General features: G+C 38.0%; 1 long non-coding RNA gene across 1 annotated transcript in view; it reads right to left on the bottom strand.

The window, feature by feature from the left end:
* Positions 1-5075: 5075 nt before the first annotated feature.
* Positions 5076-23979, bottom strand: part of LOC134501298 (uncharacterized) — a 127625-nt gene continuing 108721 nt past the window's right edge. Inside the window, exon 4 of the long non-coding RNA XR_010068338.1 lies at positions 5076-5153. This is a non-coding gene — a long non-coding RNA (uncharacterized LOC134501298). The remainder of the gene's footprint in view (positions 5154-23979) is intronic.

Below are 23979 nucleotides of genomic sequence, written 5' to 3'. Positions count from 1 at the left end.
AAGACGTTAGTGGATGTTGCTTTATTAGTAGGGAAAAATCAAGATGTTTTATTGGATTTATGAAAGTGACTAGTAACTGATGTGGTGAATTAAGATTATATTTGCTGACAAAGGTTTTTGTAACTGGGGAAAATTAAGGCTTGTATTGGAATTGTAAAACTAACAAGACTCTGATTGCAAGAATTAAATTAAGTTAAAGGATAAAGTCTTATCTGCTACAAAGCTCTGAGTTTAGGTGAGATAAGAGCTCCTGTGAATGGGAAAGTGGATTGGCTTTAAATCCCATGGAGCTCCAGTATCTCAGACTTGAAAATAAAAGTCTTAAAATTGTTCTTGTAATACAACTGAAGTAGTAGTAAGTCAGCTCAGTTGCCCAACATACCATGCTATAACAACATGAATATCTTCATGTGGAAGTGCCATGAGTACAATCCAATTTGATGTGGTCATCTTTTCTCCTTCAAGGTCCTCTCTAGAGTTAAAAATGATGGTGGGTGTTTAATTATTTAGCTAAATAATTATAAATCAGAATGTTGTTATGCAATTTGGTAACTGTTATTTTGTTCTGTGTGAATATTTTAAATGTTAATTAATATTTCATTGAACTAATTCAGATAGAGTGCTCAATGTATCCTTGGCTATATACTGTGGATTTATTAATAAAAAGACAGTGGCATGATACTTTTATTGTATAATTTTAATTTTACTTCTCCTTCCTCCTCCTCCTGGCAATAAAGCTAAAAGCCAGGATCTCAGATTTTCTTTGAAATAAGCACTGAATGTGATTTTACTAATACAAAATTTGGTTGTCTGAACCATGCTTCACTGTGATAACTTTTTTTTTTTTTTTACAAGTGCCTTCTTTAATTCATCCCAAAGCTAGGCTTCATCTACTGGTATTCTGGTCTACTTCACAGGGGATAGTCATATAAAAACTACTTAATTGTAATTTCTCAAAGGAGGCCTTGCATTGAAATGGAGATTTTAGTCCTTTCTCTCATGGCAGTTTTAATGTGGCAGGTTAGCAGCTTTAGTCATGGCCCATGACAAGAATCATGGACAAGAAATTTGAGTAACTGTTGAAAATCCAAAGAAGTCAGTGTCCCTGCATGTTGTCCGCATCTTTTGAAAAAGAATCAGCACAAGTTCAAGCCATTTCCAACTTCTGACAGCTGTGTGACTTCTCACATGCTCATCTGTCCCTTGGTTGCCTGTGCCAATTTGTTTTTTCTCCATACCTTTCACAGGGGAAGAAGAGAAAGCAAGCTGAAGTTCTTTCTTGTTCTTTCCTCTCTCACTGAGTCATTCTCAGAAGGTGTTTGTGTATTCAGCCAAAGAAGGAAGTGAACCAGAAGACTTGATAGCAAGGAGAGCCTGCTAGACATTTTCCAGCTACGCTAGTTTCTGACCCCAAGTCTCTATATTCACTTTTCTTTGACTTTACCTCTCTGTTTATCGATCTATAGCTGCTCACTCTCTGAAGGATCTTAGGTTAGGTTAGAGTAATTAATTAAGATAAAACAATAAGACCAAGTATTATATGTAATGAACTAAAGTGAAAGATATAATAATATACATGTCACAATGACAGAGAAGCAGTAAAGGGACAAAAGCCAGTTTGGTCTAGTGGTTAAGGCACAAGGCTAGAAACTGGGAAACTGTGAGTTCTAGTCCCACCTTAGGCATGAAAGCCAGCTGGGTGACTTTGGGCCAGTCACTATCTCTCAGCCCAACTCACTTCACAGGGTGGTTGTTGTGGGGAAAATAGGAGGAGGAAGGAGTTTTAGGTATGTTCCCTGCCTTGAGTTATTTATAAAAAAAAATAATAAAGGCAGGATAAAAAAATCTAAAAAATATGGCATGTTTAGATAAATTGTTTAGAATGTTTAGATAAAGTCCTAAATGAGAAACTAAAAGCCAGGTCTTCACCTGGCACAAAAAGCAGACATTGTTGGCATTAGTCTGGCCTCCAAAGGAAGGTCATTCCAAGTTGTGTTGCACTTTTATTATCACTGCCTCAATCACCTTCACATGTTCATTCAGTGGCCTGAGGACTACACATCTAAGAAGCCCTGCAGAGTTTTTAAAAAGTTTGTTGTTTCCCATGCTTTTTATTTAGAACAAGGAAGCTTTCAGAAAACATAATGAAACAATTAATCTTCTTCATTAATCAGAAGACAAACAATATAATGGAGAAATCAGAACAGCAGAGATCTGGTCACAAAGAGCAAAAAAGAAAAACAAAGAAACAAGGAAATAAATCAGAAGCTTGAAAAAGCTCAACATCTAAAACACTGGATGCATTTAAAAATGACAATAAACCATGAATTATTTTAACCATGGTTTGTTGAATAAGCTAAAAATGAGTCAGATTCAGCTTTGCAGATGAGCAAAACATTCATTTGGCCAATTCCTAGTTTGTTTATATCCTTTCTAAGCTATTCTTGTCTTGTGCCTCTGTGGATTGATTAGAAGTTTGTTGCAGCACAAAAATAAACCGTTAGTAAGCTATGCATTCCTGTTCACCTGATTCACTAAGCCAGAAATAGGAAAAAGCACACTGTACTTTACTGTAATCTGTAACTGAGCCAACATCATGTTTAACTAAACTGGCTGAAAGATGCACTTTTTGGTAACATTTTGCAGGAGAAATGACAATGATGTCATAATGTCCCACAATTGGATGTGCCTGGACTTGGAGGAATATCGGAGAGAAAGATTTGGGGAAGGTAGGAGAGTTTCTGTTTTTTTTTACAAAAACATCTGTTAAAACTGGTTGGAAACAATATCTCTGTACTTTGATATTTGGATTTTGATGGTGTGATAGTTTTATGGAAGCTTTACAAAACAGATCTGAAGGCAGCAAATGGACTGTGGGGCACCAGCCATCCTTCCCTGATATATAATACGGTTCATCATTCATGAAGCTGAGTCAGTCCATAAACATGGTTTCTTTGGATTGGACAATTCAGGTTCTGAGATCATGGTTTGAGGATTTTGCAAACAACCATTAATGCTAAGTGTGCTTTGCTGTTAGGTTTGAATTCATAGTCCATCATTCTGACCTCATCTCAAATGACTGCTGCACTCCTGAAATGGAAATTACTTATGAAGCTGAGTTTTGAGTTGATGGAAAACATCAAAGCAAGTTTTCAATCATTGTCTGCTTGTTATCTGCTTCAACAAGAATTTGTGTTCTTACCTATAGTCAGCAAAAAACTTGGTTTCATAATATGTCTAAATGAATCCTCTGGACGGGCCATAAAAAACTCAAGAGAACTAAGCAAAAAACGCTGAGACTCAGAAATTAAATGTTATCAGTTTTGTTTTGAAAGAAACAATGAGGGACAAACCTTTTTATTATTAAAAAAAGACAAATTAAGGGTAAGACATCATGCCATCTGGGAAGTTCACATAAAGATCTGAAAACAAGCAAAACAGAAACAGCATAAACTGCAATAAATAAAAAGCAACAAGATGTATCCAGGGGATTTTAAAGCAATTAGCAAACCAAAGTAGGCATCAATGAATATGACAGAAAGCATGGTATAAACCAGATCAAATTTAATCACAACTGAGGGGATGTGAATAAATAAAATCCTACATAATATCTTAATGCAAACAGTGCCATTAGAAGAAGCTGTATATCAAAAGCCAAGCAGACTAAAAATGGCTATACAGGGAGTTTTCTTACTAAAAAAAAAAGTGTGATTGAAACTGGAATATCCATCTGCAAAAGCAAATTCTATGAGTGATAAAATGTGTATAAAATCCAACATGAATTATATAATCACTTGGAAAAGTTACTTTGATTAATGAAACAGTCCTGAAAAATCCTGATTCTGTAGAAGTCCCCCATGCAAGAAGGAGCTGTAGAAGTCATATTGACTGAACAGATGTCAACATCAGATGACTACCCATCAATTCCATATCTTTGGCTTCCAGAGGAATCTGGCTAGATGCTCTTGGAAGCAGAATTGTGGTACAGACAAACTTTTGGCCTAAGCCAGCAATCATTTCTTATGTTCCTTGCCCTGATATTTCTTACTGAGGCTCAACATTTTTGAAGGAATCCAATTTCTGAGAAAGAAGAACATATTTATAGAAGCATGTGGAATTCTATTTCCACAGTGCTACAGCAAGACTAATAATAACTTTCACTGTACTGAACATGGCTGTTAGGGTGATATTTGCTGTTCCATGTATACTCAACAAATCATGGAGGAATAAGGTTCTAGCAGGGACCATTACATTTGCCTCAGACCCTCTTTTTAGCAGTATACCCTCTCCTCATTTAGCAATGGCAATCCATTCCAGTGACCTTGTTGTTAAGCAAAATGGTCACTAAGTGAACATGTGACTGGAAGAGAAAGAGATGCTGTGAAAATTGCTGGTTGCTGCCATCTAACTCAGATAAGGTTCGCTCATACAGCTACACCAGCATTACTCTCACTCCAATGTGCGTTGCTGTCAGGCATAGAAATTTGATCATGTGTGCGTATTGGCCAGAATCTTTTTTTTTAAGTACCATTTACGATTGTTTATTACCATCATATATGTGAACAGTCGCTAACTGAGGTAGTCACTAAATGAAGAGTGGCTGTAAATGCTTTTCTTCCCTACTAGGGCTGTGCAAATCTTGATTTAAAGATTTGATTGAATTTCTGAAGTGAATTGCCTTTCCAAAATGGATTGACAATTTGACAAACATCAAACCATTGAATTAGATGCCTCCAAACTAATTCAGTGATTTGGAAAGGCTTTTAAAACAATATTTAAAAATCCAAATCAAACTAACTGCAATCTGAATCAGATCACTGACTGAAAATTTGAACCAAACTGGTTATGCCAATTGAACCAGAATTCTTTCTTTACACTATCCCAAACAATTCATTTCTTCTTTTGAACTGTTGTCTTTTATTTGCTTTTGTTTAGAAAGTCTGCTTGTTTTTGTTGTCCTGTGCTATTAAAGAGCAATTAATTCTATATATCCAACTTACCAAGACATAGCTATCTTCAATGTATAAGTTCAAGAACAACAAGCAAATGACAAGGACTCCTAGAAAGGATACAGTGGATCGCTTGCGCAAGCACCTCATTTTCTCTGAAAGCTTCAGTGTAAATCTCACATGGAGAAAGGCATACAGCACTTCCTAAGGGAGAAAAAAGAGTAAAATTTGGTTGACGGATTTGGCTCGTGCTGGAAATATGCTTTTAGGTTACCGTACATTTTTTTTAAAAAAATATGCTAAATTCATTTACAGGCACTTGTTCCATAATAGTCAAAATATTAATCTGTTTCCAGCCATTTTAACATATTTTTTATCTTGATTGCCTAAAATGATGTATCAGTTGTATTTTGTGTCTTGGATAAACAAATTTCACACACTAAAGAATACAATTTTCCAGGTATGGAAATAATTCACTTAAAGGTCTATACAAACATCACGAAAAATAATCTCGGTTGTTCCAAAACAAATTCATGTTCATTTTTTTTTCACAGCAGACTATAGTTTGGCGCCAGTTTTTAAAATTAGTATTATTGTTTGTTTATATTGAAAACAACCTTTGCAACCTGCTAGTTTGACATGGAAGGGTTAGATAATTTCGTCAAATTACATAGGAAGGAAACAAGATTTTAGTTAAAGGAAATGATCAAGAGAAGTGAATAAAGCAATTGGCATAAATTATGTTATCTTTTGATTTTTCTACAATAAAGTTGTAACAACTTGTTAGGTTCCAAATAATCCATTAGGATGGCAGATGCTTTGAAATAAATGATGTATAATACACAAGTCAGTGGGAGTACCTTCTAAAGCATAAAAACATGAACCTGGAAAAATATACACTGCTTTAATGATTTAAATGATGCTGTCAAGGTAATGCATGCTATATGCCAGCAAATTTGGAAAACACAAGAATGGCCATCAGACTGGAAAAAATCAACTTATATCCCCATACCAAAAAAGGGAAACACTAAAGAATGTTCAAACTATCGAACAGTGGCACTCATTTCACATGCCAGTAAGGTAATGCTCAAGATCCTGCAAGGTAGACTTCAGCAGTTCATGGAGCGAGAATTGCCAGACGTACAAGCTGGGTTTAGAAAAGGCAGAGGAACTAGAGACCAAATTGCCAATATCCGCTGGATAATGGAAAAAGCCAGGGAGTTTCAGAAAAACATCTATTTCTGTTTTATTGACTATTCTAAAGCCTTTGACTGTGTGGACCATAACAAATTGTGGCAAGTTCTTAGTGGTATGGGGATACCAAGTCATCTTGTATGCCTCCTGAAGAATCTGTATAACGACCAAGTAGCAACAGTAAGAACAGACCACGGAACAACAGACTGGTTTAAGATTGGGAAAGGAGTACGGCAGGGCTGTATACTCTCACCCTACCTATTCAACTTGTATGCAGAACACATCATGCGACAAGCTGGCCTTGAGGAATCCAAGGCTGGAGTTAAAATCTCTGGAAGAAACATTAACAATCTCAGATATGCAGATGATACCACTTTGATGGCTGAAAGTGAAGAGGAACTGAGGAGCCTTATGATGAAGGTGAAAGAAGAAAGTGCAAAAGCTGGTTTGCAGCTAAACCTCAAAAAAACCAAGATTATGGCAACCAGCTTGATTGATAACTGGCAAATAGAGGGAGAAAATGTAGAAGCAGTGAAAGACTTTGTATTCCTAGGTGCAAAGATTACTGCAGATGCTGACTGCAGTCAGGAAATCAGAAGACGCTTAATCCTTGGGAGAAGAGCAATGACAAATCTCGATAAAATAGTTAAGAGCAGAGACATCACACTGACAACAAAGGCCCGCATAGTTAAAGCAATGGTGTTCCCTATAGTAACATATGGCTGCGAGAGCTGGACCATAAGGAAGGGTGAGAGAAGGAAGATAGATGCTTTTGAACTGTGGTGTTGGAGGAAAATTCTGAGAGTGCCTTGGACTGCAAGAAGATCCAACCAGTCCATTCTCCAGGAAATCAAGCCAGACTGCTCACTTGAGGGAATGATATTAAAGGCAAAACTGAAATACTTTGGCCACATAATGAGAAGACAGGACACCCTGGAGAAGATGCTGATGCTGGGGAGAGTGGAAGGCAAAAGGAAGAGGGGCCGACCAAGGGCAAGATGGATGGATGATATTCTAGAGGTGATGGACTCGTCCCTGGGGGAGCTGGGGGTGTTGACGACCGACAGGAAGCTCTGGCGTGGGCTGGTCCATGAAGTCACGAAGAGTCGGAAGCGACTAAACGAATAAACAACAACAACAACAATGATTTAAACAGAGGTGTTTTGAATCTGCTCTCATGCATCGCAAAGAACTTCTTTCAAAGCACAAGTAAAGCTCCACAACTCAATAATAGCCTAAGAGATTTTGCTGCAATTAAACCATCATGCTTTACCAAATTATTAATGGGCAGTGCCAACTAAAGTGGATAGCATCAGCTGTGTCACAAGTGAAAAAGTCTAATTCATGTTACAAAGGTGAAACTGCACTGATCACATCATTGCCATTATGTTGCCCCTGAGATATTGACAACTGCTATACATGAAAAATAAAAGTATAGAACCCTGTAGTGGCAATGTGGAAGACCATTGTTATTTCGAGGAGTTAATGACATATGTTGATTTTCTCCCTCACATAAAGAAGATTAGAATTTATGTTGAGTTATGCTGAGGTTTGATTGGCTTGTTTTTATTTCTGTTTGGCATGGGGGGTGGGTATAAAACCACAAGACTGAAAGTTTGTAAGTCTATTCCTCCAACAGCCCTCCAGAACATATCTTTGTTTGGAGTGGGGAGAGATAAGAGAAACCCCCAGATTGTTTTGTTAACATCTATAAAACTTCCCAGGCTCTTGGGTGATGTCACAGACAGGTGTTTTTGGGCCTTGGGAAGCTTCCTAGTCAAGGTCAGGCCTCATAGCCTGCAACCATGGAAACATGGTCAAGAGATTTAAGGGCCAGACTTGGATAAAACCCTTGGAATTGTTTCGGAGTTGGTGAGCTTCTGTACAGATCCAGGGCACTGGGTGTTGTAGAACATTTGCCACCCTAGGGGCATCCCTGTTGCCTTGGTCAGGAGGCTCCTGGCAACATAAAGGGATTGGTTATCAACTTGCTTGGCATGTATGATTTCTTTCTCTATGCTATGCTTTTTATACTTTTGTTTAATCTGCCTAAACTGCATTTTTGGTTAAAGTGTGTTTCTGTTTAAATATGTTTGCTTAAATTTATAATAAAGCTTAAAGTTTCTTTAGCCGCTGGCATGCTTATTGTCTCTGGATCTAAAAGAACCAATTGTCTGAGCACTTGATAACTGCTTGGACACTTGGCAGAACAAACCTTATGGATATATACAGAGACAGCAAACATGTTCACTTATTTATCTAAGTACAATATCTGAAAATAAAATGATCCCCAAAATGCAGAGCTTTAAAAATAGAATAAAAATAAAATGTTACTGTTATATCTAGAATGGTAATGCCATTGGTGTAGAATGTAACACTGCATTTTGTCAGGGGGTGGAGAAACAAACCTTCACCTCATTAATTCTTTTGAAATCACTAGATGGCAGCATGGACTTAGAGTTGCTGTTTCTGCATCTACTTTATCTCTTTACCATTAGGTTACAAAAATGCATCATTTCACCCTTTTTCCTTAACACATTTTGGACCAAATGTGATTTAACATTTTTCCTCTAGAAAGAAACTTATATTAAAAAGGTTAAATCAGAATTCAAAACTGTTGTGGATTTTTCCCCCCCTGGGGTGAGGAAGAAATTTAAGGCAAAGACAAAAGCTGTCTGCTCACTAAAAAGGCTGTTTGCAAAATTCATTAACTACATGGCTGCATATGTCACAGAAACCAAACAGTGAAAATCATTTATTTGAAATTGTGCATTGCATTTTAAAGAGATTAATTATGCATACTTTACAAGAACACAGAGAAACAGACAAAGGGAATGAAAAAGGGAGGAATGGAAAGATGAGTAGTTTTGCAAAATGTAAATATAATTTTGCCTCCAAATCTATGAAAGAAGATGCAAGGCAATGAAGCTGGTTGAATAAGGGACACAACTTTATTAATTAATCTGGTGATTCTTCAGTGGAGATAACTGACTTCTTTCTTTTCACATTTTCTGCAGAATTCCATAGTAGAGGTAGTCCTCAACTTATAACCATTCATTTAACAATGATTCAAAGTTATGACAGCCTTGGAAAAAAGAGCTTTATGATCTATACTCGCACTTATGATTGTCATACCACCCATGCGGTTATGTGAATGCAATGCAGGCGCTTGGCAACCAGCTTGCATTTATGACCAGTTGCAGCATCCTGCAGTCATGTGATCATGATTTGCAACCTTCTTTGATGGTTTCTGGCAAAAAATAGCAAAAAACATCTATTGGGGCAGCTGTATTTGCTTAATGGCCACAGTGATTCACTTAATGACCTGTGGTTCACTTAATGATCATCATGAAGAGGGTCATAAAATTGGGTCTGGTCATGTGATGAGTTGAGTTATGACTGCAATGACTTATGATGGAAATTCTGGTCCCAATTGTGATAGTAAGTTGAGGACTACTTGTACTAAAAGTGAAAGCTGAGAAATATCTCTTCACTTGTCTAAGTGCCTCCTGCTTGCCTCAAAGTGTCAGATCTGTTATTAAAAGTTATCTATTGTCAGGCTCTGCCTGCTAACCAGTAAAGACACAGACGCTAGCGTAGGCTTAGGTTCTAGCTTTATTGAGAAAACAGAGTGCATGCCTTTAAAAAGCTGAGAGTGAGGGGAGCGCGCCGGAACAGCATTTAAATAGCCCGCACTGGTCAGCGCTCCACCCCACCTTATTCCAGGTGCGTCCCACGAGTCCCACCGGTTTCGTCCTTGTCAGGTGAGAGGTAGTTCAGCCCCCCTGTGCCCCGGGCATCACCTCGATTGCCTTCCTGAACGGTAATGATTCATTGCTGGGCGATCAGGCTCTTAATCCCTTTTGACAGCTCGGGCGCGCCTCTCCTGTTGTCTTGTCAATTACCTTTTGGCAACTATGTATCTTTGTCTTCCGCGCCGCCGGCTTTGGTAGTTACTTAGTTTCCAGCACCTGTTGCTTTCTTTTTGTTTCATGGTTGCCTTTTGACTTAATCTGCCAGGGACCCATTTCCCTGTATTGTCATGCGAGCCATTGCGATGTCAGAAGCATCGCAACAGTGATCAAGACACCTATGTCCCACACTCCTCAGCAAATCATTGTTACCTTGTCATGGTGCTGGAGCTTGAGCACCTCAATGATGCCATGAGCTAAACCGTGAAGGGCCACCCAAGACGGGAAGGTCATGACAGAGAGGTCAGACTAAATGCGATCCCTGGGAAGGTAATGGCAACCCACCCCAGTATTCTTGCCATGAAAACTAAATGGATCAGTACAACCAGAGATATGTCGGTATACCATCGGAAGATGAGACCCCCAGGTCGGAAGATGGTCAAAATGCTACTGGGGAGGAACAGAGGATGAGTTCAACTAGCCTCAAACGTGATGACACAGCTAGCTCAAAGCCGAAAGGATGGCTAGCAGCCGACGGTGCTGGTGGTGAATGGCGAATCCGATGTTCTAAGGATCAACGCACCATTGGAATCTGGAATGTAAGATCTATGAGCCAGGGCAAATTGGATGTGGTTATTGGTGAGAAGGCAAGATTAAAGATAGACATTCTGGGTGTCATTGAACTGAAATGGACTGGAATGGGCCACTTCACATCAAATGACCACCAGATCTACTACTGTGGACAAGAGGACCAGAGAAGAAATGGAGTAGCGTTCATAATTAATAGTAAAGTGGCTAAAGCAGTGCTTGGATACAATCCAAAAAATGACAGAATGATCTCAATTCGAATTCAGGGCAAGCCATCAAACATCACAGTGATCCAAATATATGCCCCAACCACAGATGCTGAAGAAGCTGAAGAAGCTGAAGTAGAGCAGTTCTATGAGGATCTGCAGCACCTACTGGACAACACGCCTAAAATAGATGTTATTTTCATCACAGGAGACTGGAATGCTAAGGTAGGCAGTCAAATGACACCTGGAATTACAGGTAAGCATGGCCTGGGAGAACAAAACGAAGCAGGACATAGGCTGATAGAATTTTGCCAAGACAATTCACTCTGCATAACAAACACTCTCTTCCAACAACCTAAGAGACGGCTTTATACATGGACTTCACCAGATGGACAACACTGAAATCAGATTGACTACATCCTTTGCAGCCAAAGGTGGCAGACATCTATACAGTCGGTAAAAACAAGACCTGGAGCTGACTGTAGTTCCGATCACGAACTTCTTATTGCACAATTTAGGATCAGACTAGAGATTAGGGAAGACCCACAGATCAGCTAGATATGAGCTCACTAATATCCCTAAGGAATATGCAGTGGAGGTGAAGAATAGATTTAAGGGACTGGACTTAGTAGATAGGGTCCCGGAAGAACTATGAACAGAAGTTCACAACATTGTTCAGGAGGCGGCAACAAAATACATCCCAAAGAAAGAGAAAACAAGAAAGCAAAATGGCTGTCTGCTGAGACACTAGAAGTAGCCCAAGAAAGAAGGAAAGCAAAAGGCAACAGTGATAGGGGGAGATATGCCCAATTAAATGCAAAATTCCAGAGGTTAGCCAGAAGAGATAAGGAGTTATTTTTAAACAAGCAATGCACGGAAGTGGAAGAAGACAATAGAATAGGAAGGACAAGAGACTTCTTCCAGAAAATTAGAAACATCGGAGGAAAATTCCAGGCCAAAATGGGTATGATCAAAAACAAAGATGGCAAAGACCTAACAGAAGAAGAAGAGATCAAGAAAAGGTGGCAAGAATATACAGAAGACCTGTATAGGAAGGATAACAATATCGGGGATAGCTTTGATGGTGTGGTCAGTGAGCTAGAGCCAGACATCCTGAAGAGTGAGTTTGAATGGGCCTTAAGAAGCATTGCTAATAACAAGGCAGCAGGAGACGAGGGCATCCCATCTGAACTGTTCAAAATCTTGCAAGATGATGCTGTCAAGGTAATGCATGCCATATGCCAGCAAATGTGGAAAACACAAGAATGGCCATCAGACTGGAAATAATCAACTTATATCCCCATACCAAAAAAGGGAAACACTAAAGAATGGTCAAACTATCGAACAGTGGCACTCATTTCACATGCCAGTAAGGTAATGCTCAAGATCCTGCAAGGTAGACTTCAGCAATTCATGGAGCGAGAATTGCCAGAGGTACAAGCTGGGTTTAGAAAAGGCAGAGGAACTAGGGACCTAATTGCCAATATCCGCTGGATAATGGAAAAAGCCAGGGAGTTTCAGAAAAACATCTATTTCTGTTTTATTGACTATTCTAAAGCCTTTGACTGTGTGGACCATAACAAACTGTGGCAAGTTCTTAGTGGTATGGGGATACCAAGTCATCTTGTCTGCCTCCTGAAGAATCTGTATAACGACCAAGTAGCTACAGTAAGAACAGACCATGGAACAACGGGCTGGTTTAAGATTGGGAAAGGAGTATCGCAGGGCTGTATACTCGCACCCTACCTATTCAACCTGTATGCAGAACACATCATGCGAAATGCTGGGCTTGAGGAATCCAAGGCTAGAATTAAAATCGCTGGAAGAAACATTAACAATCTCAGATATGCAGATGATACCACTTTGATGACTGAAAGCGAAGAGGAACTGAGGAGCCTTATGATGAAGGTGAAAGAAGAAAGTGCAAAAGCTGGCTTGCAGCTAAACCTCAACCCCCCCCCCCCAAGATTATGGCAACCAGCTTGATTGATAACTGGCAAATAGAGGGAGAAAATATAGAAGCAGTGAAAGACTTTGTACTTCTAGGTGCGAAGATTACTGCAGATGCTGACTGCAGTCAGGAAATCAGAAGATGCTTAATCCTTGGGAGAAGAGCAATGACAAATCTCAATAAAATGGTTAAGAGCAGATACCTCACACTGACAACAAAGGTCCTTATAATTAAAGCAATGGTGTTCCCCGTAGTAACACATGGCTGCGAGAGCTGGACCATAAGGAAGGTTGAGAGAAACAAGATAGATGCTTTGGAACTGTGGTGTTGGAGGGAAATTCTGAGAGTGGCTTGGACTGCAAGAAGATCAAACCAGTCCATCCTCCAGGAAATAAAGCCAGACTGCTCACTTGAGGGAATGATATTCAAGGCAAAACTGAAATACTTTGGCCACATAATGAGAAGACAGGACACCTTGGAAAAGATGCTGATGCTAGGGAGAGTGGAGGGCAAAAGGAAAAGGGGCCAACCAAGGGCAAGGTGGATGTATGATATTCTAGAGGTGACAGACTCGTCCCTGGGGGAGCTGGGGGGGTTGACGACCAACAGGAAGCTCTGGTGTGGGCTGGTCCATGAAGTCACGGATAGTCGGAAGCGACTAAATGAATACACAACAAAAAAATATCCCACACTACTCATTTACCTTAAAAGTATGTCTGAAGCTTCTGGTAGCATCAGTGGATTCTTTCCTTCTGAACTACTGATCCCTGTCATTAAGGAAGTTATCACAGCGAAAGGGTGTCCAACTGTTGGGTCACCACAAGACAATGAGACTGCATATAAATTAAAATGTAGATACATCAGAATTCTGCTATATTGGATCAAAGCCCTATCTAGTCCAGCAATCTGTTCCCACTGTGGTCATCAAGACACTTAGGGGATGTTCAAAAGTAGGATACTAACTGTACTATTTTTCTGTTTATTTATTAATCATTTTTAAAAGAAGCAAAAAGAGAAAACCAGCAAACAAAACCAGCAAAGAAAAAGAATAGTTCCGAACATCTGTAAGGAGACAAAGGAATTCCCAAGGTTGTACAGTTAGAACTCAGCACTTCTTTCACTAGAAATTAACCATAAAGAAACATTAAGTATATTAAAGTATTTTAACAATTTAATCTAGATCTTTGAGCCAAGTACCATTTGTTGTTCAAGAATGCAAAAAAATGTGTGTGTGTGTGTGAGAGAGAGAGAGTAAGGAAGTAAGAGAAAAGAAAACTACAAAAAACCCTATAGATAAATGTCACTTTCCAACTTCTCCTTTGTTGTATTCTGACTAATGTACAATATTTATAGACATTAATGGAGGAAAAACCAATTGCAACTTACTTCAAGCAGGGCAGAGGTACCTGAACAGTAACAATTGCATCAGTTTGTTCCTGGTAGTTCTGTGACCTTTCTAGCTTGGCTCCTTTTCTAGAATCCAATGGAAGCTCTGAGATAAACTCCTTGGGCAATGTTCAGATAAAATGCATGGCAGTAAAAAGTGTGTGAACCAACAGCTCGTGTGTCTGAACTTCTCTGTAATGCTTATTTTAAACAAAGTAATTACAAGATAATCTCTAAAACAATATGCACATTAAACACATTTTCTAATGTTCTTAGCTTCTAAAAAAGTAATGGCGTATAAAGTTAGAACTAACCCCCCCCCAAACACCGGGTACTGGCAATGCATAGTATTTGCTTCCTTGGTGTCACTGTGAATATATATCTTTACACTTTATGGCTTGGTCTCATTTTCCGCTTAGCTGAGACAGTCATCTATAGGAGCTGATGCAAGCATCCCTTCCCCATCACTCATATACAAGGACACATTTTCTTCTGATTCCAGTATGTGAATATAGCTCAGCCCTGGCATGTTGCTGCTTCTTCTCTTTCTATGCTCCTATCTCAGCAAACCTGTTTGTCACATCTTTGGAGCCACCAAATTGCTCTATCTATGTTGCCTTGCATAAAGGGGCATTTAGAAAATATGGATGGTGCAAAGGAAATGCAAAGTTCTGTTGGCTTGCGATTCATGTGCCACTTTGAGCACACTAATATTCAAAGAAAGACTTTTCCATATTATTGTTTAGGAAGCTTTGGTTTGTTAACATGATTACTATCAAATGTGATGGATTGTTTTTTACAATGTACAATCTTCTTAAATTTTATATGAAGAGAGAATTTGACTAATTATAATGCAGATGTTATACTTTTTAAATATATATATATATAATCCATCTTGTTTTTTTGGATAGGATGTTCTAAAAATGCATTTAATATTCTTTGCCTTACTTTTGTAACAAAAATGAAAGAAAAATTTCTATAGGAAAGGGTGCAGATTTTTTTCAGAGAAAAAAAAGACATGATTTCCCTCTTTTTGCATTTTTTTTCAGTCCTCTACACTTTCTTATTTCTGATTTAGTCAGACTGGAAAATCACCCATGTACAGGTAATATAGTTGAGTAGCATCCACATATGTTAAATAGGGGCAGAACTTTGACTATACCGTAACACCCAGAACTTGACTTTGTTGAGACCCCCACCTCAACACACATTGCAACTCCTGATACATATTATGACATGTAGACTCATAATACTACATATAGACACTGAGTATGTAAGTACTGTATGTCATTGAAAGCAGCCAGGGTTACTTATGGCAAGCATGGTTCACTAAAAAAGAGAAACTGAGAAGATAAAAGAATACAGATAAATTGCAAAATATTATCTCATAGGCATGGCTGAAAATAATTTAAACATTCAGAATAATTTTTATTTAGCTGACAATTTTCTGAAATTACAGCAGGTTAGGGTCAGGATTTTGGTACCTCTAGTTAATTATCATTAGCATAAAACAGTGTAGGATTGCAACCCAAATTACATGTAAATTAAGTAATCCCTTTGAAGTCAGCATGGACTACTCTGAAATAACTGTAGCTAGGAGGGGCTTCTAAAATAATATCAGAGTGACATATTTGTTTTGATACTTATAACATTATTTTAAAACAATGCATCAAAACTTCACCGCTATAGAAGCTTAGCACCAATTTATGTCCATCAACATTTAGCTGATATGTTTCACCTATAAAATCATTAGTGTTCTATTTCATCTCTTGAGAGCTTGAACATATTAATTCATATTTGCCTTTTTTCCTTAGATAGTTGAAACTTATTGCATCTTTCACCTGATATGATCACCTATCTTCAAGCTTGTCCAATTTTATCTTTCTATTTTTCCTCTTAAAAAGCTATTCTTGATGCCTCCAGGCCTATGTATTATTGCCTTCATCAATCGAGAGCTTCAGAAGAGAAATGATATTTTAAAACACCTACCAAAATAACAGCATCTTTCCCATGCGTAATATTAAATTTTACACACAGCTATCTGATGACAATCACAGTATCTATTTGTCATTTTTTTTTTTCCCATAGGACATGTAACTTCAGTTGTTTGTGGAATTTGTGGTAATGAAGTGAGCAACAGTGCAGGCAAAAAAACATATTGAAGACCAAAACATAGGCTGTGATTTGTAATAAAACTTTGTTGTCCGAAAGAAAAGTATAGTAGTCCTCCTCAAATTATATATTTATTACCAATCAGAAAAGAGAAAGAAAATATAAAAGGGGAAGGGAAGGGAAGGGACTGGGATAGGGTGAGTTGGGAGTCTGTGGATGGTTTGGTTGGGAAAAAAGTCCTGCCTGCCTGCCTGCCTGCCATAGGTTGTTTACTTCATTTAAAAACCAAAAAAGTTTAAAAGTCCCGTATTTCTCAAAGAAATAATGTTCTCATACTGCAGCAGCCCAGTTGTTCTCTTTCATCATTCTCTTAATCCTGCAGGAACTGCGGTGAGCAGAAAGCAGGCTTGCCTACAGACAGTGCAATGTCAAGAACAGCCTTTCATCTCTACAAGCCATGTAGGGCTTAAAAAGAAGTTCCAAAAGCATAGGCAAATGAAAAAACCTATTTTCAAGTGGTAGTTTCACTTTGAAAATGGCGCCTAAAAATGTTTTAAGTAATTTGAAAGAAGAATGTGCATAGAAAGAAGCTGAGGAGGCACATAGCAGGAGGCAGATGTCAGTAAATATAATTGCCAGGGATGACTTTGAGTTCTATCCCCATCAGAATATGCCTTGAAACACCTTTTGGCAAGGATGCAAAGGGAAGACTTTTGGAATTGGCAAAGTCCCAATGCCTTGCCTGTAAACAATTGCCTTATTTTTGAAGTCAAGGTGGTGGTTGCTTTCCTGTCATCCTGGCTCATTCAAGAAAAGGGTCTAGCGTAATCCCATAGGTGGCTCTACATTTTCCCTTCTCATGTGCATCCTAGCTCAGCTTAAGTAAAGAGAAGGAAATAAAAAGCCGGTACATCCCAGGAAGACTATGTTGTCATCCTTTTTGTAGCCAGGAAGGGGATGGCCCTAAAATAATGAGCCCTCACATAAAAAAAAAAAAAAAGCCAACTTCTCCCTTTAAAATGATACTTAAAATATTTCAAGAAGCAGGTCTGGGAAAAAATGAAAACCTCACTGAGCAATTAGTTTGGGGTAGATGTAGCAATGGTCTGCATCAGTTTAAAACAGTTTCACATGCTTATTTTTTATAGAAGAACTAAATTATGTAAACATTTGGAACAATGAAATAAATTTTTACAGTTATGTACTCCTTATCATTTAGAAACCAAAGCACTTCTTTATATGCCTTCTGATTGTAGGTTAGGCAAGCAAGTGGCATACATGCCATGAATTTGTTAATATTTATTGGTATAATATATAATAGATTCAATATATAAATTATTAAAGATATGTCTCTAGGATAAATGTACAAAGAATTGAATATATTGTGTTTGAAACAGAGTCAGCACTTCCAAAGTGATTTATGTACCATTATATGACTCTAAATTCATGAACTTCTCTGGCTTTTTTTTTTTTTTTTGGCTAATAAACTAATTTTCAATATTTGTATTAACCTACAGCAACATTTTCTAAGCTTTCTGAGGTCAGGGAATATGAATTCATTTTATTGATCAGGAAGCTTCTGTCAGGATGTTCAATAAGAAGTCTTAATGAAAAAAATATTTAGGCAAAAAATAACATAGCGAGTGGAATGAATTTTCTCATGTTTAATCTTTTAATCTGTTTTAAATCATTTCTCATGAGGGTTCAGGATATGATCAATCATGTGCTTGCAACAGTACTTATAATCTTCATAAACCAACCAAGGTTCTCAGGAAAAAAGTCTTTGAAATGATTAAACCTACTTAATCAAAATCTGTATGTGGGGCTTCATGTGTAAAATACTTCTCCACATTGAGGCCTTGGAAAGGTCACCCCTGCATAGAAGACAGTACTCTATGTGGATATGAATGGCTCAATCTTTGAGAGAAGTGAAAATTTCACTCTATTTGCTTTTGGGAGAAATCACCAAAATGTTCAAATTTCTTCATGAAAAAGACAGAGAAACTACTACAACAAACATCCATTGTGGTAGAAATTAAAACCAAAAAAATCATTTGGAGAGAAACTCTGAATGATCAAACTTGGCTTTGAATCAGGCTACAAAAATCCAGAGTTTTTTTTTCCCCTGTTTCTCTTTGCTGCTATCTACCAGTCATCCAGATTTTTGCAGCCCAAAACTGGTTGCCATAATTTTCATTCTTACAGGTACTAAGCATTTGTACTGATCAGGTACTAATTTTATCAGACAACCAGATGATAGTCTTCTTCCTATGAAGAACAGAAAATGGCTAGTGCATTGTAAGTTTGTGCTTTTTTAAAAAAAGAGATAGCTTATTCGATGGGAGAAAACTCTTCACTGACCACCTTTAGGAATTTGCACTCAAAATCAAAGCTATTAGTTTATGTCCATTTTATTCCACGTGTTACTACAGCATTAAAAACATGAAGGGTGTTCATCCCTTCTGAATGTTTTATCTAAGCAGAAGAATCTAGCACATCAACATTGCTGACAAGAACCGAGATGTTGCTGATCCTTGAGAATGTTTGCATTGCCAGGAGCAACAGATTTGAATGAGCTGAACTGGGATCCCATATATTCTTCTACATCTTCAAAATTCTGTTTTCATTAGCATGTCGCAGCTACAGCTCACATTTTAATTAAATGTATAAACAAATAAGTGCTTGACAGAAGAACTTTGAACCTACCTGATTTCCCCAAGCACCCAAATTTTTCCCAAGCACACAAACAGACAGACATAAGCATTTGCACAAAGAGTAATATTTTGCTTTGTACTGACAATTCTTTGTGTATCCACCCCCACAAAAAAAACAGGATATAATGAAAAGGGCTGATCCATTAGGATATGCTCTACAACAACCTTCTGTAATTTAAAACTCTCCAGATGTGTTGGGCTACAATTCCCAGGTAGCATGGCTTAGGAATAGCAGGAGGCTGTGGTTTAGTACATCTGGAGACAATCAGAGTTGAAAATGTGTGCATGCATGTGTGTGTGTGTGTGCGCACACACACACATTATTTCCAAACATATTAGAACAATCATTAGAAAGACTTTTCTTTGAAAGCTGATTGTGGTTTGAAATTGAATTATATACAGAGATAAATTCTTCCATCCACAACAAATAAATCTCATTCTCGTCTAATGTTGTTTTAGAATCCAAAATATCATTTTCCAGACACTCTTCACTGCATGGAGCTTTTCATATATCATCAGTTCATAAGCTCATCAGGGATAAATGAAACGCATGTACAAGATGTTTTAATTTGTACATAGCAGGACAGACTGGGATTTCATTTGCATCAGTGTAATTAAGATCATACCCTATTCCAATAGGACTGAATGTTACATTTCTTTTGCCTGACATCCCTCCATTTATAAATGAAGGACGAGATGCTACAGACACCACTTAGCTGCTTTATAATACAGGCAACAATTCAGCATCCCATTCAATGACAATTTCACCAAAACAGTGTTCTAAGGGGAAAAAAATGGAAGGAAAGAAAAAACAAAAATTGAAAATCAGAAACTAGAGTGGCTGAGAACTAGGAAGAAGGAGACCCAAATTCAAGTCCAGTCAGGGTGACCACAGGCCAGTGTTACCTCAGCATTTAGGAGTCCTACATATGCCATCTTTTGCTCCTGGACAGGCGGGATGTAAATCCACCCGGTAACTAACTTAATAAGTAAATAGATACATAATATGGGGGATAAAAATAATGCCCCAAATTGAATTTCACCAAGTAACTGGGTGGTATGGCATTTCTGAAAAGAATAAAACAAAACAAAATGAGACTGCATTATAGAGGGATCATAAGGAAAAAAAGTGTCTTTATTTATTTATTTAATTTTTATCCCACCTTTATTATTTTTTTAAATAACTCAAGGCAGTGAACATACAGTACCTTATACTCCTTCCTCCTCCTATTTTCCCCACAACAGCAATCCTGTGAGGTGAGTTGGGCTGAGAGAGAGTGACTGGCCCAAGGTCACCCAGCTGGCCTTGTTGTTTTGTTGCATAATTCATCCAAATAATCATTTACTACTAAATTAACCACTGAATTAGAATGCACCATTTGTCCATATTGGTAGTTAGATTGGAAGGTAATATATAGACAGCAATAATAGAATGCATGCCCAGAGTCGCTTAGGAGTGGAGTGGCTTATTATTAAATAAATCAATAAATCAATAAATCCTACATATTTACTAATAAGCCTCATGAAACACAATGGGCTACTTTAGGTGTATTTCACAGTTTAAGTAATAAAAAAAAACGATCTATAACCTCCAGCTGAATAATGAGGAAGCAGAGACTGGGGCTCCTTCTTGCTCTTTACATTCTAAGCAGAAACTGGAATAAATACTTAAGCCAATTCCACACCACAACCTAAGCTGCTCCTGGCTACTTCTTAAGCCAACTTCGGAAAGTACAGTCTGTCTTGCAGCGGGTTGGCAAGGGAGCTGGGCTGGTGCTCAGCTGGACAATGGCTACTGCAAGACCTGATTGATCGTTCCCCTACTTCTTGCCCTTTCTATCACTGTCTGGCTTCTGTAGAGACCAACCTACTAGTGTCTGTCTTTTCCTTTAGGAATAGTTCCATCTCCGTTCCTTGGCTCCCAACCTCTGAACAGTTTATTGCTGAATTGCCAATACTAAATGCAAAACACATCGGTTTTGTGACTACCATTAACTATGTAGTTATATAAAGTTAATTATTGACTGCTGGCATCTATTTTTACACTTTTAGTGGTGCTTGTAATTTTTATGAAATCATTCATTGGTAAGGTGCTCTCTATTGACGATTCCAAAATATAGAAGCATTTACAATTGCAGACAATGTTTTCAAAAGCTTGTCTGTTGAGATCCAAAATTAACCCCAGAAGCCTTGTGGTCTGTTAACATTTGCAAATGAAAAGCACAACAACACTCATCTGAGTCATCCACGTGGACCTGTGTCGTGTCTCCTTCAGATTCATATTAATCATGTTAACATAACATTGTGAACTGCTATTTATTTTATGGTCTGGATAATTTGCTGCCCAAGGCATTAGATGATTTTCTGAAAGTTTCATGCTTCAGTGTAGCACAGATTTTGTTTTTTTTTTAAATTGGCATTTCTACAGGAAAGAAAAATAGAAAGTCAATGCTAAGTACAGTGAGACATGAATATTTATTGTGATGCAGTTTCCATACTTATGAATCCCTCTAATTAGGGCTACTGTAAATTTAAAGAAAGACATATTGACTTTGAGCTTGTTTGGAGGCTTTAACAAAGGAGCACAGCTATTGTATGCCCTTGACTGAAGATTGGTATATTCCTTCTATATGGAATGGTCATCCTCTACTACAGAGCACACAGCTTCAGAAGGGATACATATGGAATGGTGAGGGAGGAAGGAGATACCCTCCTTGCCAGCCAGATCAGCCAAATCAACCCTGGAGATCAAAGGGGTGACAGATATTGCAGCCAGATCTCCCTCACATCTGAAGCCATATTAATTGATCTGCACCCAAAACATCACAAACTCAAATTATTCACCAAAAAAAAAAAAATAAGGGTGGGGGGAATCTACTACAAGGTATTCCAAAAAGTGTGCATTTCCATTTGCTAATATAAAACCAAATTATGATTTCTTCCAAATTTCAGGTGGTTTATCTTTGGCCAAAGGTATGACAGACAGAAAGCAATAGACGGAATGAGCAAGCTGCAAAGAAAATCATCCATCTCCAGAATCATCTTTTTCAAGAGTGATTATATTATGTTATGTATTTTGTAATTTCCAAAAAAAATGTCCTTGGATTTCACAAAAGCCAGTAATGGAGTGGTTGTAATCTGGGGCTTCATATATAAATGCCCACCTACCCAGAAAACACACACATACATGCACACACACTAATGATGGAGAGGATAACATGGAGTAAACTTGCTAGTTCACATTCTGTCAATGTGGTGGTTTGTGTCATGCCCCACTCATTTTCATTTTTATAAGCCTTTTCTAGAATCTGCCATGGTTGCATTTCAGATAATTGCTGCTCTTCAGAGAGATGTCTTTTTAATGCTGTAGCTGAAGTTCTCTTCTGATTTTTTTTTTACACTTGCATTCCTGTGAGCACTCATGTAAAAGTAGGCTACAATGAAGAAACTGTAGTCCTGCTGAAAAACATATAAAGACAGAGTTGCAAATAATTCTCAATGCCTTCATTATTAATATTTCATGGGTTGCACTGATGTGCCAAAAAAGTAGAAGCAAAAAAATGATCTTCTATTTAAGCACACATAACAAAGTAATTAGTTTCATATAGAGAGAGAGGGAGGGGAAACACATAGAGAGACCAAGATGTTAAGAGCAAGAAACATATCCATTTTCCTCTATCTTATTTATAACAGGAATGTCCCTCAAGCGTTGACCAATGAGATGGGAATCTAAATGATAATCTAAAATAGTCAACGGACTGAAACCTGATGAATGCAAAACTTGTGGTTTATTAAATCTCAATTCAATATTTATTTTTTGATGCTTTCCAATAACTGATGCAAATGTTAACATCTTCATTTGGGAGACCTGTTTCACAATTTCCTAAGATCACATGAGGAAAAGGCTTCACTTCTCAAAATTATTCCAAAGGCAACTCAGTCTTTTCTTGAAGACCAACAGCACTCCTGACACTTCCATTCTATACAGACAGGGAAAGAGAATCCATGATAAGATTAGCAAAATTCAAGTTATGTTAGACTTGTACTACCTAGAATGAAAGGTTGGGAATGACTTCTTTGTGTTTTACTGATATATCAAGCATGATTGATTCTTTAAAAAAAAATGCTTTCACTAAGAAGTAAAATAACTAAAGGCACCTCCACATGGGATCTTCAGACCAGAATCAGCTCCAAGGCTATATATTCCCAAATTATTTGTGGTCAGAAGTAGGGCATATATCAGTATGCAGCTCAGCTGTGATATATCAGAACGATCACTCTTTGTCTAATATACAGCCCTTTTAATTTGCAGACAGTGTGAATAGGCTTTTCCCTTATCAATTCAGATTCTTAAAACAGTCTACTTCCAAACTCCTGAGTGTCAGGTGACACAGCTTTTGCACAGATTTTTAACCTCAAAAAATAGCTTGATGGCTTCATAGAGTCCTTTAACATATTTGTGTGTGAGAGAGACAAATAAACATAACCCTACTGGTTCCATTTTAAAGTGCAACTGAAATTGATCTGAGGTGCTTTGACCTTTTATACAGATACTTACAACTCACAGATAACCCAAGCAAAGCAGGTCAAGATAAAATGGATAAGAATTCTGTTCTTCCTTCTGGCAGAGAAGAAGCCAGCTGCAAAACACAAGGATGTCGCTTGAAGTTTTCTTGAGGGATTCCCTCATGGATGGTGCACGTGTGCACTGTACTAGTACTTCCTATTTTTTGGGGGGGGGGGTAATCGGTAGTGACGAGACTTTTGTCGTTCCAAGATTTTTTATCCCCACCCTATCCCACAAGCAACCTCCAGCATCCTGTTCGCGATGCCTATTTATAGATATTATTTAGAACAGATCTCCGATCTCTTCCACTAGTAACATGCAGCCATGGACGGAAAAGCACCTGCCTGTCCAGTTGCCAATATGCAGTCCTCTCAACATCACTATTAGCAAGATTCTGTTCA

Source organism: Candoia aspera, chromosome 7 (genome assembly GCF_035149785.1).
Source record: "Candoia aspera isolate rCanAsp1 chromosome 7, rCanAsp1.hap2, whole genome shotgun sequence".
Taxonomy (NCBI): Eukaryota; Metazoa; Chordata; class Lepidosauria; order Squamata; family Boidae; genus Candoia; species Candoia aspera.
Note: the sequence above shows the minus strand (reverse complement) of the source record. Positions and strands in the feature narration are given on the sequence as shown.